Below are 14,851 nucleotides of genomic sequence, written 5' to 3' on the forward strand. Positions count from 1 at the left end.
TCCCTCGCAACCCTCCAGTGTACAAGTTAAAAGATTACGATGGAGAACCCATCCAAGGGTCATTTTATGAGCCAGAGCTACAAAAGGTAACGATGGGGGAAGACAGACTTTTCCACGTAGAAAAGATTCTGAAGCATCGCGTCGTCAGGGGTGAAAAGCAAGTCTTTGTAAGTTGGAAAAACTGGCCGGAGAAATTCAACAGCTGGATCAAAGCTGCAGATTTAAAGAACGTATAAAAATCAACTCGCGATCGCAACGGATATCATTTCATCATGTACGGTCCGAAGGACGAGGGTTTTTTTATTACCCTACCCTCCAACGCCAGCGTCGATGTTTTTAAAGAAAACACGAGTTCCAGTTACCGCGTGGATTTGCCTCAACATATCGATTTAGAGGGAAGCTGGGAAGTAGCTTTAACGCAGATTTCATACCCGCACACCTTTTATCACCTTTCTCAGGAGGATGCCTACTTTTACTGGAGGGAAAACCCTCAAGAACCGGCCACGGAGAGCAAGGTGCATCGTCAAGAGATGAAACAATCATATTTCAACGGCTTCTCAGCCTTTAGATTCGAGATGGACGGACAATTTAGAAGAATAAAGTCTGATATTTACCTCGTCTATGACAGTCTTCTGAAAAGATTTGATTTCCAATCGGGAGGTAAAACCCACGTACTCTTCAAAGGACCCCTGGCATATTTGATGGGTATGAAATCAGGGGAATGGTTTACGTTTGACCAAAGGTATGCGTACTATCCCTGCGATTTACGAGCTGGGTTTTATCACATGTATTGTTACAGCGACGTAGTTGCACCGCAGATGGTCGGCGACGTTTATGCGCCACTTTTGAGAACGATTGATGTAAAAGGAACGTTCGGTGAAATTGTCACACAGTATTTCAATCCTGCTTACTATTTACCGGTGTCCAAAAACCACATTGAAAACATTCAGGTGGCGATAAAAACGGATCAAAACAAACCGGTAAAATTTTCATACGGCAAGACTATCGCGACTCTCCACTTTAGACCTAGAACTTGAACCCCAGGGTTATATATATTCCAATCGCCCGCGTCCTCATCATTCATTTTCAGGAGGCTGATCAGCGATCCACACACAAAGTGTTCAAGGCTAAGAGAAAAATAGAGAAAAAGAAAATGGCTCGGGTAGGTTTGAGAGAAGATCCTCACCGATTTGTACAATATTATGAGAGTCAAGTAGGGGGGAATTTGCCGGGGTTTTACGGTGCACCGGTCATGTACGGTCGGGGGATAGGATCTTTGTTTTCTAAATTATTTCGTTTCGTCAGCCCTTTGGCCAAGAAAGGTTTCGAAATAGCTAAACCTCATCTTAAAGCCGCTGCGAGTAACATCGCCTCCAACGCCGTCAAACACGTGATGGAACGGTTCGCCGGTGATCAAGAAGATGATCAAGAGATGAAGCAAGAAGGATCCGGGGGCATTATGGTGTTGTCGCGTAGGAAGAGAAGACGACCCCCCGGAGAACGCATCCCCTCGAGCTTTAATAAACAGCCGTTCGGTAAAAGGAAGAAATCAGTTGCAAAAGGCCGTCGTGTGAAGAAGAAGTCCGTCCGGAGCTCTGATATTTTTTAAGAATATCTTTTCTTTGAGAAAAAAGAAAATGGCTCTAGTACATCAGAAATCTCCAGAGTGTACTCTGGCCGAATTGGATTTATTTTCAGCACCTATGACGCAGCTGTCTATCGATGAAAAAACCTACACGGAAATTTCTCCCCTGTCAGCCATCACCGACGGGGGACCCATTGAGTTTTTCATCCCCGGAGACGGGGACCGGTATCTGGATCTGAACGACACTCTGTTGCATCTCCGTGTAAAAATCACCAACGCTAACGGATCGAACCTAGCTAATGACGCAGCGGTGGGTCTTATCAATTATCCTCTAAATACAATTTTCAGTCAATGCGACGTGACCCTGGGGGATCGACTCATCTCTCAGTCGAGCGCTACCCACCCCTATCGCTGCATGATTGAGACCCTGCTCAACTTTTCACCGGACACACTCTCCAGTCAGTTTACCGGGGGTCTTTTTTACAAAGATACCGCCGGGTCAGTGGACTCTATCGTGCTCGTGAACGGTCCAAATAAAGGGTTAACGAGGAGAGCCGCGTCCACAGCCCGTTCCAGAGAAGTACACCTGCTCGGTCCTCTCCACGGGGACATCTTTTTCTGCGAGAGACTATTGCTCAACTCTGTCGATTTGAGAATTAAACTGATGCGAGCCAACGATGCTTTCTGCCTCATGGGGGCGCGTGACTCTACTTTTAGCCTAAAAGTACTGGGGGCTTCCCTATTTGTTAAAAAAGTAGCCGTGTCCCCTGCAGTCAGGTTAGGTCACGCCGCCGCCTTAATGAAGGGCAACGCTCTCTACCCCCTTTCACGCGTTAATGTGAAAACTTACTCTATTCCGGCAAACTCTAGGGTTTGCAACCAGGAGAATCTGTTTCTGGGTAGCATACCAAAGTACGTGGTTCTGGGTATGGTACACCACGAAGCTTTCACAGGAAGACGAGACCTGTCGCCTTTTAATTTCAGACACTATGACATCGAATACCTGGCTCTCTGTCAGGACGGCCGGCAAGTTCCGGCTAAAGCTTTCCAACCCGATTTTAACAACGGGGTGTCCGTCAGAGAATTCTACAACATGTTCCTGGCTACCGGGAGACATCTCAAAGATTTACCCCTGAGTATCAGCCGTGATGACTTTAATGACGGCTACTCTCTGTTTGTGTTTAATCTCAATCCGAGCGATGACAACGACGCACTGTCTACCGTCTCAAACGGAAACCTCAGGCTGGAGTTGAGATTTAGAACACCCCTGCAGCACACTGCGACCCTTATCGTCTACGCCTGTTACGATTCTATTCTGGAGATCAACGCCAAGAGGCAGGTGCTGGTGGACTATTATTAAAAGATGGACAACGTTCAACTAGAGAACCTTCTGCATAGCCTGCTGGGAGATGTGTTTTGCGGGGTGTGGGCGTCCGATCAACTGCCCATGCTGAATCCCTCTTTTAGAACCCCGGCCTACTTTATCGTCAACACACATCCGGCTCACATGCCGGGGGAGCACTGGTTAGCTTTGACGCTGGAAAATGGTGGCATAGCCACCTTTTTTGATTCTTATGGATTTCCGCCGGACTTTGATCACTACCCCCCCGAGCATCTTACAGTTTCTGGAAAAACGTTCTAAAAACATTGAGTACCACGACGTTCAGTTGCAGCACCACATGTCGACGGTCTGCGGACAACATTGCATCTATTACCTCTGTCACCACGCGTGCGGGCTATCTTTTGATCAAGTACTGTCTTTGTACAATGATGATGTAATAAAGAATGACTTCATGGTGTACGACTATGTGAGGAAATATCAGCGCTGTATTAGAAATAAAATCAATGGTCCCTCCAAGCAGGGGTGTTGTTTTTTGCAATGTTTTAAAGATTTTTAAAGTTTTTGAATGAATGACTGTACGCTCGAAAAAATGTTTAATAAACGCTTTATTGGTAAAAGACAAAACTTTGTGTATTACATTTATTCACGATGAAATGTTAATCCAACGCGGGGGGTCATTTGTTCGTCTTCTAGTTTTTGACGGTAGATCCGCAGGTGTTTCAGAGTCTTGAGATCCGATCGCATCCATCTTGAGGAGTCGGTATTGATTACGCGCTTTTGGGTTACTTATAGAAGACAAAGGGATGTTTAATTCTGAGAGAGTATTTAAAAAATGTGTCCATCCGGGAGGTTCAGAACCCTCTGATTTTTTCTTTTTAAAAGGAAACAAGAGTCGTTTGAATAGATCGATCATGTGAGACCCTTTTACAACGTTGCCCCGGTACACAAATTCCCCTTTTGTATTCCAAACATCGTGACGGTCGGATAATTTCTTTAAGACGTATTCGGCATTCTTGCGATCTCGCGGTGGGAGGCTCTGCAACACGTCGTCGATGATGCTATCGGACGTCCGTACGTCCGTCCCAGAATCTGCCTCTGCCTCCGTCTTTGTCAGATTCTCTGTCAGATTCTCTGTCTGATCCTGCTTCACAAAGGTCAGATATCTTTGCAGTAACGCGTTATATTTTTTAATTTTTTCATGAGAGCTCAGCCCCTGCTCGTTTAAGATGGCTCTCATCCTAGCATCCAAATCGTCCTCCGCGACATCTCTGATGGACTGGGAGGGCCGCGTCAGGCGGTTGAGTTGATGAGGGGTGACGAGAAACATTTTTTGGGCCTTTTTCAAAGTCATTTTCGTATCAATCCTCCGACGAGGTTCCCGATCAAAGGTACCACCGCTGAGAGGAGAGGTAAAAGAAATCCGCCCGTCTGCTTCTTTAGAACCTGTTGCTTCCTCTTTAAACTGGTTCTTTTATCAGCCAACAGTTTGATAATTTTTTTCTGTCTCTTCAGTTTTTTAAATTGAGAAGGAGTCAGGGGGAGGTTTCCTTTTAGAAGATTTAAAGAAATCTCACACAGTGTCTGGATAAAATCCGGGGAGCTGTGAATAAGAATGTCTCTACGTTTCTTGGGTGTGGCACGGTACAGGGCCTTCAGCAGGGGTGCGTTTCTTTTTATACGCGCTGACATGATGATCTACCTCGACGCTCTGGGGATGTAAACGGCCGCTTGCTGGTGAGGAAGCACACCCGTCCTCAGTCTGTACGGATCTGGGCAGACGGGGGTGAGATCCACTATTAAATACCCGTGAGGGTCTTTTGTGGCGTCTTCAAAACTCTCCAAGAAAAATGTCTTTTGTGATGGAAAAATCTGATGAGCCAATATATTCATTTGTAGTTTATCCCGTGAGTTTTTAAACATGACCAAATAATTGCTGTTCAAACTGATGGTGCGACTGTGTTTACCCTGGTGAAACACGTTTTGAGTCAACATCATAACACTCATGTTTCTGTGGTGGCGATACTGTGTAAAAATCTTTACCACTTCAGGATGGTCAGAGGCTTGAAAAATAACATCGTCCAAAATAATCAAATGCTTTTGATCAGGAGGAAACAGTGTTTCATCTTCAAAAGTATCAGGCAGACCTTTGACAAATTTAATGTTTTTAATCATCTTTTGCAGTTCAGCGTACATAGGTTGAAAAGAGGTATAAATCCACACGATATTGTCAGGTACAACATTTATTACACGGTCACAGTTTTCCAATACATTTTTTACAAAATAGGTCTTTCCACACCCGCTCGGACCCACGATTAAACAAGAAAAAGGAAAGATAAACCTAGGATCAAATTCAATTTCCTGCATTTCTAATACCCGAAAGGCAGAGTTGTTCCGTCAGCAAAGAGTCGTCTTTTGTCATACACCACCCTAAATTTTTTATCAAATGACACATTTCTCAATGCGAAACCCTTTTTATCACGTCTGATGCTGTGTTGACGGATCTCGATCGTGTTTCCCTCTTGTTTATTACTCAGGTAACCCTCCACCAGCTCTCTGACACTGTCAAAGCTCACACGCTCACAACATTCCCGGGTCTGAGTGATACCTTTCACACGCATGATGACTTTCTTTTTATTTCGTGTTTGGTACGCGTAACTCTTGGGACCCGCCGCTGCAAACTCTTGAATGCTGTCACCATCCAGTTCATCCGTCAGGTCACCTAAATAGTTACCCAGCTCTAGAGGTTTCTCACCCTCTTTGACCAGATAGATTAAACTATCTGTGTCGATGTAAAACACTCTGTCTTGTAGTTTTTCCAGATAACTGTACAGCTTCAGTCGTGCGTGTGCTGTGGTGAATGCTGCAATAAAAACATTACTCTGTTTACCTGGGGGTTGAACGTACCTGTCGGTGTATTTCCACCTGATGAGAGCTCTGTTGCTGTGGAGAACGGAAAAGTATTCGACTTTGTATTTACCTGAAAACATGTAACTAAAGAATTCTTTAGGATCTGAGACAATGGTGGTTTTAAACAAATTATCTCTCTGTGCAAACTTTCCCCACAAACTGTTGAGACACAATTTAGCAACCTGTCTTTTCACAGGATTGGTCTCGATTTTGCCAGCATCTAAAAGAATGCCCTGATGCTCCTGATAGTCCCTGATGTATTTTTCCCTGCTCTCTCGGTCCGTCGCCTCAGCGGGGTAACCCGAGGCTTCCTGCTTTCCTTTCAAAAAGGTGTGTATGTAGTCGGTAAACACAGTGTCGCTGCTCTTGTCAAAGTGCCAGACTTCTGTAATTTTACCCACCCTGTACCCCACATCCAGAGCTTTGATGAATTCAACGGTGACCCAGACCCCCGTCAGAGCTCTGCCCTCATCGTCGTGTTCGCAGGGGCCACCCTCATTGTTAGTTTCGGCACAGGTGCGACACAGTGTAAAGAGTAATTTACCTCCCTCACTTTTGTGCGGTAACACGGGGAATAAAAGACCTCGAGGAGGATACACAGTGGCTCTGATGAAGCCGTAGTAGCTGCGTGGGTCCTCGAAATCTTTGTAGATGATCACGGGGTGACCAAAGGGGTAAGAGCAAGTACTGTTGACAAACGGGTACAGTGAGGTGACATCAACATAGTGGATGGTTTCATCGGGCGCTGCCGTGTGTCGCAGTTTTAAAGCGCTCGTTCTACCTCCGAAAAGTGCTTTTCGGGGGTTGAGAGGCTCAGGAGCGTTAAAGCAACGGAGAAATTCTTTAACCTCCGTGCATGTTGTTTTCATCTGGTTCCACGTGTGTTCTCTCATGACTACAACACGAACCCCATGTGTGGTCTGTAGCTCACTCACCCTCTTCTCACTTTTGTAGTGTAGTTCACCAAAGGTGACGCCTCTCATATCGCACTGTACTGTGGGATCAAAGCAACTGGGACAGCCGTGGTAAAAACATCCATGAAATTCCCAGACATGTTTTACACCGTCAATCTCAGCATATCCGTCTACGAAAAATGCACCAATCTGTTTTTCACCCATGTTTAGAGCATGCTGTATAAAGATTTTTTCTTTGTGCATCAACCATTCTAACCATTGAACCGATGCGCTAGAGAATCTTTTGCTCCAATTCGGCCAGAGTACACTCTGGAGATTTCTGATGTACTAGAGCCATTTTCTTTTTTCTCAAAGAAAAGATATTCTTAAAAAATATCAGAGCTCCGGACGGACTTCTTCTTCACACGACGGCCTTTTGCAACTGATTTCTTCCTTTTACCGAACGGCTGTTTATTAAAGCTCGAGGGGATGCGTTCTCCGGGGGGTCGTCTTCTCTTCCTACGCGACAACACCATAATGCCCCCGGATCCTTCTTGCTTCATCTCTTGATCATCTTCTTGATCACCGGCGAACCGTTCCATCACGTGTTTGACGGCGTTGGAGGCGATGTTACTCGCAGCGGCTTTAAGATGAGGTTTAGCTATTTCGAAACCTTTCTTGGCCAAAGGGCTGACGAAACGAAATAATTTAGAAAACAAAGATCCTATCCCCCGACCGTACATGACCGGTGCACCGTAAAACCCCGGCAAATTCCCCCCTACTTGACTCTCATAATATTGTACAAATCGGTGAGGATCTTCTCTCAAACCTACCCGAGCCATTTTCTTTTTCTCTATTTTTCTCTTAGCCTTGAACACTTTGTGTGTGGATAGCTGATCAGCCTCCTGAAAATGAATGATGAGGACGCGGGCGATTGGAATATATATAACCCTGGGGTTCAAGTTCTAGGTCTAAAGTGGAGAGTCGCGATAGTCTTGCCGTATGAAAATTTTACCGGTTTGTTTTGATCCGTTTTTATCGCCACCTGAATGTTTTCAATGTGGTTTTTGGACACCGGTAAATAGTAAGCAGGATTGAAATACTGTGTGACGATTTCACCGAACGTTCCTTTTACATCAATCGTTCTCAAAAGTGGCGCATAAACGTCGCCGACCATCTGCGGTGCAACTACGTCGCTGTAACAATACATGTGATAAAACCCAGCTCGTAAATCGCAGGGATAGTACGCATACCTTTGGTCAAACGTAAACCATTCCCCTGATTTCATACCCATCAAATATGCCAGGGGTCCTTTGAAGAGTACGTGGGTTTTACCTCCCGATTGGAAATCAAATCTTTTCAGAAGACTGTCATAGACGAGGTAAATATCAGACTTTATTCTTCTAAATTGTCCGTCCATCTCGAATCTAAAGGCTGAGAAGCCGTTGAAATATGATTGTTTCATCTCTTGACGATGCACCTTGCTCTCCGTGGCCGGTTCTTGAGGGTTTTCCCTCCAGTAAAAGTAGGCATCCTCCTGAGAAAGGTGATAAAAGGTGTGCGGGTATGAAATCTGCGTTAAAGCTACTTCCCAGCTTCCCTCTAAATCGATATGTTGAGGCAAATCCACGCGGTAACTGGAACTCGTGTTTTCTTTAAAAACATCGACGCTGGCGTTGGAGGGTAGGGTAATAAAAAAACCCTCGTCCTTCGGACCGTACATGATGAAATGATATCCGTTGCGATCGCGAGTTGATTTTTATACGTTCTTTAAATCTGCAGCTTTGATCCAGCTGTTGAATTTCTCCGGCCAGTTTTTCCAACTTACAAAGACTTGCTTTTCACCCCTGACGACGCGATGCTTCAGAATCTTTTCTACGTGGAAAAGTCTGTCTTCCCCCATCGTTACCTTTTGTAGCTCTGGCTCATAAAATGACCCTTGGATGGGTTCTCCATCGTAATCTTTTAACTTGTACACTGGAGGGTTGCGAGGGATGCGTTCAGATACCGTAAACACCTCGTTCGTAAAACTCTGTTCATATTTTTTATCAAACACTCCTCTCAGTTTTGAAATTCTAACTAGGTCCCCCTTCTTGAAATTCATCTTGGTTTCAACCTTCCGTCGGTTTTCAGATTTACCGTACAAGTTTTGAAACACTTTAAAAGTGTTCTCCGAGGTTACCTCAGCGGGTTTCATCTTGATACTGCTGTGATAACTGTGATTATAGCTTTTCACCAAGTCTTGTAAGACGTCGGTGTATCGCAGAGTGTTGTTTGCTGTAAAATATCTCCACATTCTACCTTTTAATGTACGATTAAATCTTTCAATCACAGAGGCCTTAAGGTGGCTGGCGGTGGAAAAATGAACGATATTGTGTTTTCTCATCAAAGCTTCAAAACTCTTGTTAAAAAATTCTTTCCCCGCATCAGTTTGTATTTTTTCAGGTGTCTGACATGACTCAAAAATGGATTCAAACGCCTTTACCACCTCAGCCGCTGATTTTCTCTTCAGAGCCCTGACGTAAGCTTTTTTGGAAAATATGTCTATGACCGTTAATAAATAATTATATCCGTCATTATGCTCCGACAGGGCTTGCATATCGCACAGGTCCGCTTGAAATTGGTTTAAAGGGCGGGGGGCGAAAACCCTGTTTCTTGGAAAATGTATCCTGGCCGGTTTGTGTAGAGTGTAAGCGTCCTGTCCCTGTAGAAATGTTTTAACATTTTCTCGAGGAACCGTCTTTCCCATTTCTTCTTGCACCCCCTTATGGAGCCGCTCTACACCACCGAGGCTACCGGGATGCGCGGGATCATAGTACACTTTTTCCATGAAGCGTGTCTCAGACATGTTGAAAACAGAATGAGAAGGGATGCTCGTTTGAGAGGTATTTATTTTTTTATTAGCTGTTAAGAAATCTTTAGCATACACATTTTGTGAGTAACATGAGTAAATACATTTTGTGAGTAACATGAGCAAATACATTTGTAACATTTGTAATGTGAAAGTACAGATAGTCAAAAACTAGTCTAAGACCAATGCGTTATCATCAATAGAGTTTGAGTTAAGACTTTATGATCTAGACTGAGGCAGATATCATCGTGAAATTTTCCAAGTTCTTCCAAGATGCTTACAGAATGGTTGTTTTGCACAAGTCTGCTGGTCACATCAATGAGCAAAGCATAAAAGGCTATCATATGACATGGTTTTACAACATCGTTGGACAGTTCTTTAAAAATTACTTTAAAACAATCCGACAATCCAGATTTGCTCATAAGCATCGTGTCATTTACCATCTCTTCCCAAAGTGCGGGTCCTGCACACGTTCTGGTTTTTTCCAGCAAGATGTTTTTGTTTGAAGCCGTTTTGTTCTCAATAGCCTGGTACAAGATGTTTATTATCTGACCCTTGATCAATTGGATCTTGACACCTTCTACATCGTTTACAACTTTTCCCCAGAAGCTCCCCATTTTATATCTGAAAATGGTGTTTTCAGATATAAGTGTTTTCAGTCCAGTACTGAGTCACCGTGTCCAGATGTTCCTGTTTAATCTCGCTGTCGTTGTCGGCGATACTCTCGTACATTTGTTGGATGGGAGTGTAGATTAATTCGCTGGATTTCAGCTCGAGCAAAAGGCTCTCTGCGGCGATCTTGACTTTCACGTAGTCAGCGTTGACACCGCACGCTTTCAGGAAATTTTGAATAGCAGGAATGAACTTGGGTGTGTAGAGTCTTTTCATCAACATGTAAAAGTTGTTGCGGTAGAAACCCGGTTCGATCACATCCAAACACTGGTGTTGGCGCTGGCTGGGGTGGTCGATCCGACATCCGTTGCAAACCTCACCCTTGTACAGGTCCAGGACGACGCTAAGTAGATGAAGAACGCCTTTTTTTACCAGACCAAAGAATTCAGATGCCCAGCCGTCAAGCTTGTCAGCACCGTTACATACAGCCCCGGGGAGATCCGATGCGTCGTCGGGCAAAGGCGGATCAGGGGTTGTTGAGCATGAAAGACTCTCCACACCGCTCACAGAGATTGGAGAACCTGGACATGAAGAAGCCGGAGACGGCGCAGGATCTCTGCCTTGGAGAAGAGACTCGGACAGCTCTGGAAGTGATACCGAGTCTCTGACGGGTGGTGTCAGTGAGGGTGAGTGAGGACTGGACACCCCAGGATCCGATGCCGAGCGTCCGAGGGGTGGGGTTGGTGGAGGGCTTAGCCAAGGAGTGAGAGACTCGTTAGAATCCGTGGGATCCAAGCGTTGGATGAGTGAGTCAAAGTCCAGCCTGCGAGGCCGAAGCCGACGTTGACGGCATTCCGCTTGTGTCTCATCCTCATCCCACAGATAGGAATTGCTCGGATTGTCAGATCCGCTCTTGACGCTTCTGTTGGTAGACATGCTCTCCTTAGTGTTTCACTCCGGTAGTGGGTAACGTATGGTTCAGACGAACGTCTTTTATACATTTGAGATATGGGTGTGGGCTTACACGAGGGAGGACTCTTTTTTTCGTCACCACAGTGTTGTTCCAAAGACGACAATGGTGAAAAATTTTTGTGATTTTATCATCCATTTCATGCATCTTTTCGATCCATGCTGCAAGAGGTAGAGTCAACACGTTGCTGAAAACCCCACAGTCTGAGTTAAAAAGATCCAAGACAAAATACTGTCTCGGTTTCCCTGACATCTCTTCCATCTGCATCTTGTAGCTAGCACGATAGAACCATCTTCCCGTACCCGAGGTTTTCGTCAACCAAATGCTCACAAATGTTTGTTCTGTGGAAGGTTTCTGTTCTGTGTTGTTTCTTTCTTCACAGCCTTCTTCAGTCACACACACCATTCCCGGTTTGATCAGTTTCAACACACCCCAGTCATTGGAAGACATCGTAGCCGACAACATAGGCCCCTCACTGGAAGATTCTTCCCGCTGATAGAGAATCAACTCCCCCGTCTTGTAACGGAACACATACCCAAAACTCCCTGTTTGACTATAAGACTCCAAAGACCATTCTTGCTGCAAAGACTCAGAAGGTGACGCCTGAGAACGCTGTACAAACACCGTGGATTTTTCAACTACTTTTCCACACAATTCTCTTATAACGGTCACAGCCGTCTCACCAATCACGGCTGTAGAACTACTCATGTTGCCGACAGATGGATATGTCAGGACTATGGCAAAACTGATTTGTAACTGTTTTGTAACTCCCACCCTTCCTTATTGAAAACAGGTGGGCAAGGGAGAATGGCGGGAGGCGGGAGGGAGAAAGGGAGGTGGGGGGGGGGGGGGGGGGTGATCCACACTCCTCCCTTTAAAAAAAAAGGCGGGCAAGGGAGAATGGCGGGAGGCGGGAGGGAGAAAGGGAGGTGGAGGGGGGGGGGGGGGGGGAACAGTTGTGGGCGGGTTCAGGGAAAGGTCAACCTGTCACTTTGACAAGAAGTGGTCCATTTCTTCTCTCTAGTGAAAGCACCTCAATGGTGCAGTAGCCCTAAAATCAAGAATCAGCTCATTCTAAAACTTTCTTTCTCTAAATACGGGTGTGTGTTATAGCACTACGCTTTCCATCCCCAGTAGAAATATTATCATGATGAAGACGGACAGTTGATGGGTTATTAGAGAGGATGTGGGGAGGGTTGAGCTGAAGAGATGCCTGTAAGGCAACGTGTGCTGTGGGACCTCAGATGTGATGTTATTTCCTCATTTCACACTGCTCTTCGTGGCAAGGACTGTAGATATTGGCTGATTTAACGAGATGCTTTTCCCTTTTCTGTGCCTTAGAGTTAAAATGTTCCTGAACAAAGGGGTCTGCTGGATTTTAAGCATTCATTGAAACTTGACCAATAAAGTGTAGCTCAAACAACTCAATAAAGTGTTGATTGGTATCATTTTTAGGATAATGGGCAGTTTTCACTTTATTCCTGGCACTTTAATATGGGGCTTTGGTGTTTATGATGGTCTAATCCTTTTTCACGACAAGTGCACATGTTCCCCAGATACTCTGGTTTCCTCCAACAGTCCCAATACGTGTGTGAGTAAATGAAGAGTTTGCCCCCATTTTAGACTGATGACCTGTCCAGGAGCCTCCTTTTCTTCATTTTCAGACAGTCTTTAGTGGTTTTACTGTTATGTTTTGGAGTCAGCATCATGTTGCTTACATTTTTATCCCAGCTGATCTTACATGTTCCTCAGGCATCACTGCCACAAAGCATCTCCTCCCCACTTAGCAGACTCAGAAGCTGCTAGAACCATTTTTCTGATGGTCTGAGACATCTTTTTATATCCCACCAGTGCTGCCTCCTTCAAAACCCGGTGTATCAAAGTAGTAATCATGTGTGATACTCCTGTGTGTGACTTTGGAGCCATTGTACATGAAAATAGGTATTGGGGGTGTCCTATTTTAATCCTCACCAGAATTCTTTTTACTTGACTTTTTAGGAAAAAGGTTGTTTTTTTTAGTTTTATTAGTTACATTTCTCAGTCTCTCTCTCTCTACCTATCTCTACATCGATGAAGGTCAGTCCACAGCTCAGAAACTTAACTTTGAGGAGAGTGACACAAAAGCAAAATTTGAGAAGCAAAATTTTACTGTAAAAGGTGACAAAACAAAGGCCCAGCAGCAGGATGACACTGGCTGGGAACGTTCAGCGGTGGTGAATGTCAGCAGAGAAAATAAAAATTAACCAGCTAACGCAAATATCAGAGGTACTGTGGCCCAGACGCTCAGCACTGGGAGAGAGGTCGCTCTCTGATGACTCGTAATGGAGAAATCATTGGTCTTAAACTGGAGAAGCTGAGATGAATCAAGACCTTGTGATTACTCAGGAATCCCACACACACCTACACAGAGAGAGACATATAAAGTTATATATATTATATTAGGCCTGTCAAAATGAACAAGATTAATCCATCATCATGACTAAACTCATCTATAGGCAGCAGAAGCAGCCGCTAGAGATGGAACATGTTAAATATTGTAAATAATGGCCCTCTTGATGTAGAAAAATGCACAAGATGGAAAATTCGACCAACAGAATGTTTAATGCACACTGCAGAAAAGAGCAAAAGGTTCAGCTTCAAACACTATGTTAACTGGAAGAATATTAGTCGGGGATTCGGCTAACACTTCGACAAAACACCCTCCATTCTTTCTTGAGTCTGTTTGCTCAAAACTATAGATTATCTTTAATCACAATTAATACAAATGAATCCATAGAAAAAATGTGATTTATCTGAATTTCTACTCATAGGACATAACTAGATTTTAATTGGTTTCAGACTTTTATGTTTTCTTTTTTTTTTTACTTGCTTGGAAAAGCATCAACCCAATTTCTGAAGATATTAAATGCATAGCTTCAACTTTTATTGAGATTATTAAGCCCAGGGAATGCCAAAAACAGGACCCATAATATAGAGATGGACAAACTTGACCCTGAAAAGGTTTAATTTTAAAAACAAAAGGTTACAAAAGGGTAAAGCTACAGCAGGAGAGCAATGTACAGGTGAGCAAGGCTGATCTGAGCAGCAGTGAACTGGGAGCTGCAAAAAGATAAAGGTGAGGCAGGTAAAACTCACAAGGAAGCCAGACTAGCAAAAGTTCAGTCTGATCAAGAAAGGACAGAGGACCTACAACAATCTGGTAACAAGAGGAGGAACAAGCCGCACTTTAAAAGCTGCCGAGCCAATCACACCAGATGAGATGGAAGTGAAGGAGGTGCTGATTCTAACCTGCCTGCCAGAGAGAGCAGAAAGAACCAGGAAGACACAACAAAAACACAAATCTAAACAGAGATTTCCATTTTATTTATAGGAATCTGACCTATAGCGGTGAAGAAAATGAATCTCAGGTGAATTTTTGTTGTGTTGACATCTGTCAAATCACAGCAAAACCCAGTTTGGGTTGAAGAAAAGATGGCTAGCACTGTGCATCAGTGTAAAAACCGAGCGATGAGGTCAAAAGAATAGCTTCCAGAGCTCAGAGAGAGAGATGAATAATGCACAGATTTGGGGAAGGCAACAAAACATAAATAAAGATTCACTGAACGTTTACAAGAGCAACGTGGCCTCCATCACTCGAAAACAGGCAGTCTGGAAAAAGGAGGACTCAACCTACAGCCAGGCTATCTCACCA

Source organism: Takifugu rubripes, chromosome 2, assembly GCF_901000725.2.
Source record: "Takifugu rubripes chromosome 2, fTakRub1.2, whole genome shotgun sequence".
Taxonomy (NCBI): Eukaryota; Metazoa; Chordata; class Actinopteri; order Tetraodontiformes; family Tetraodontidae; genus Takifugu; species Takifugu rubripes.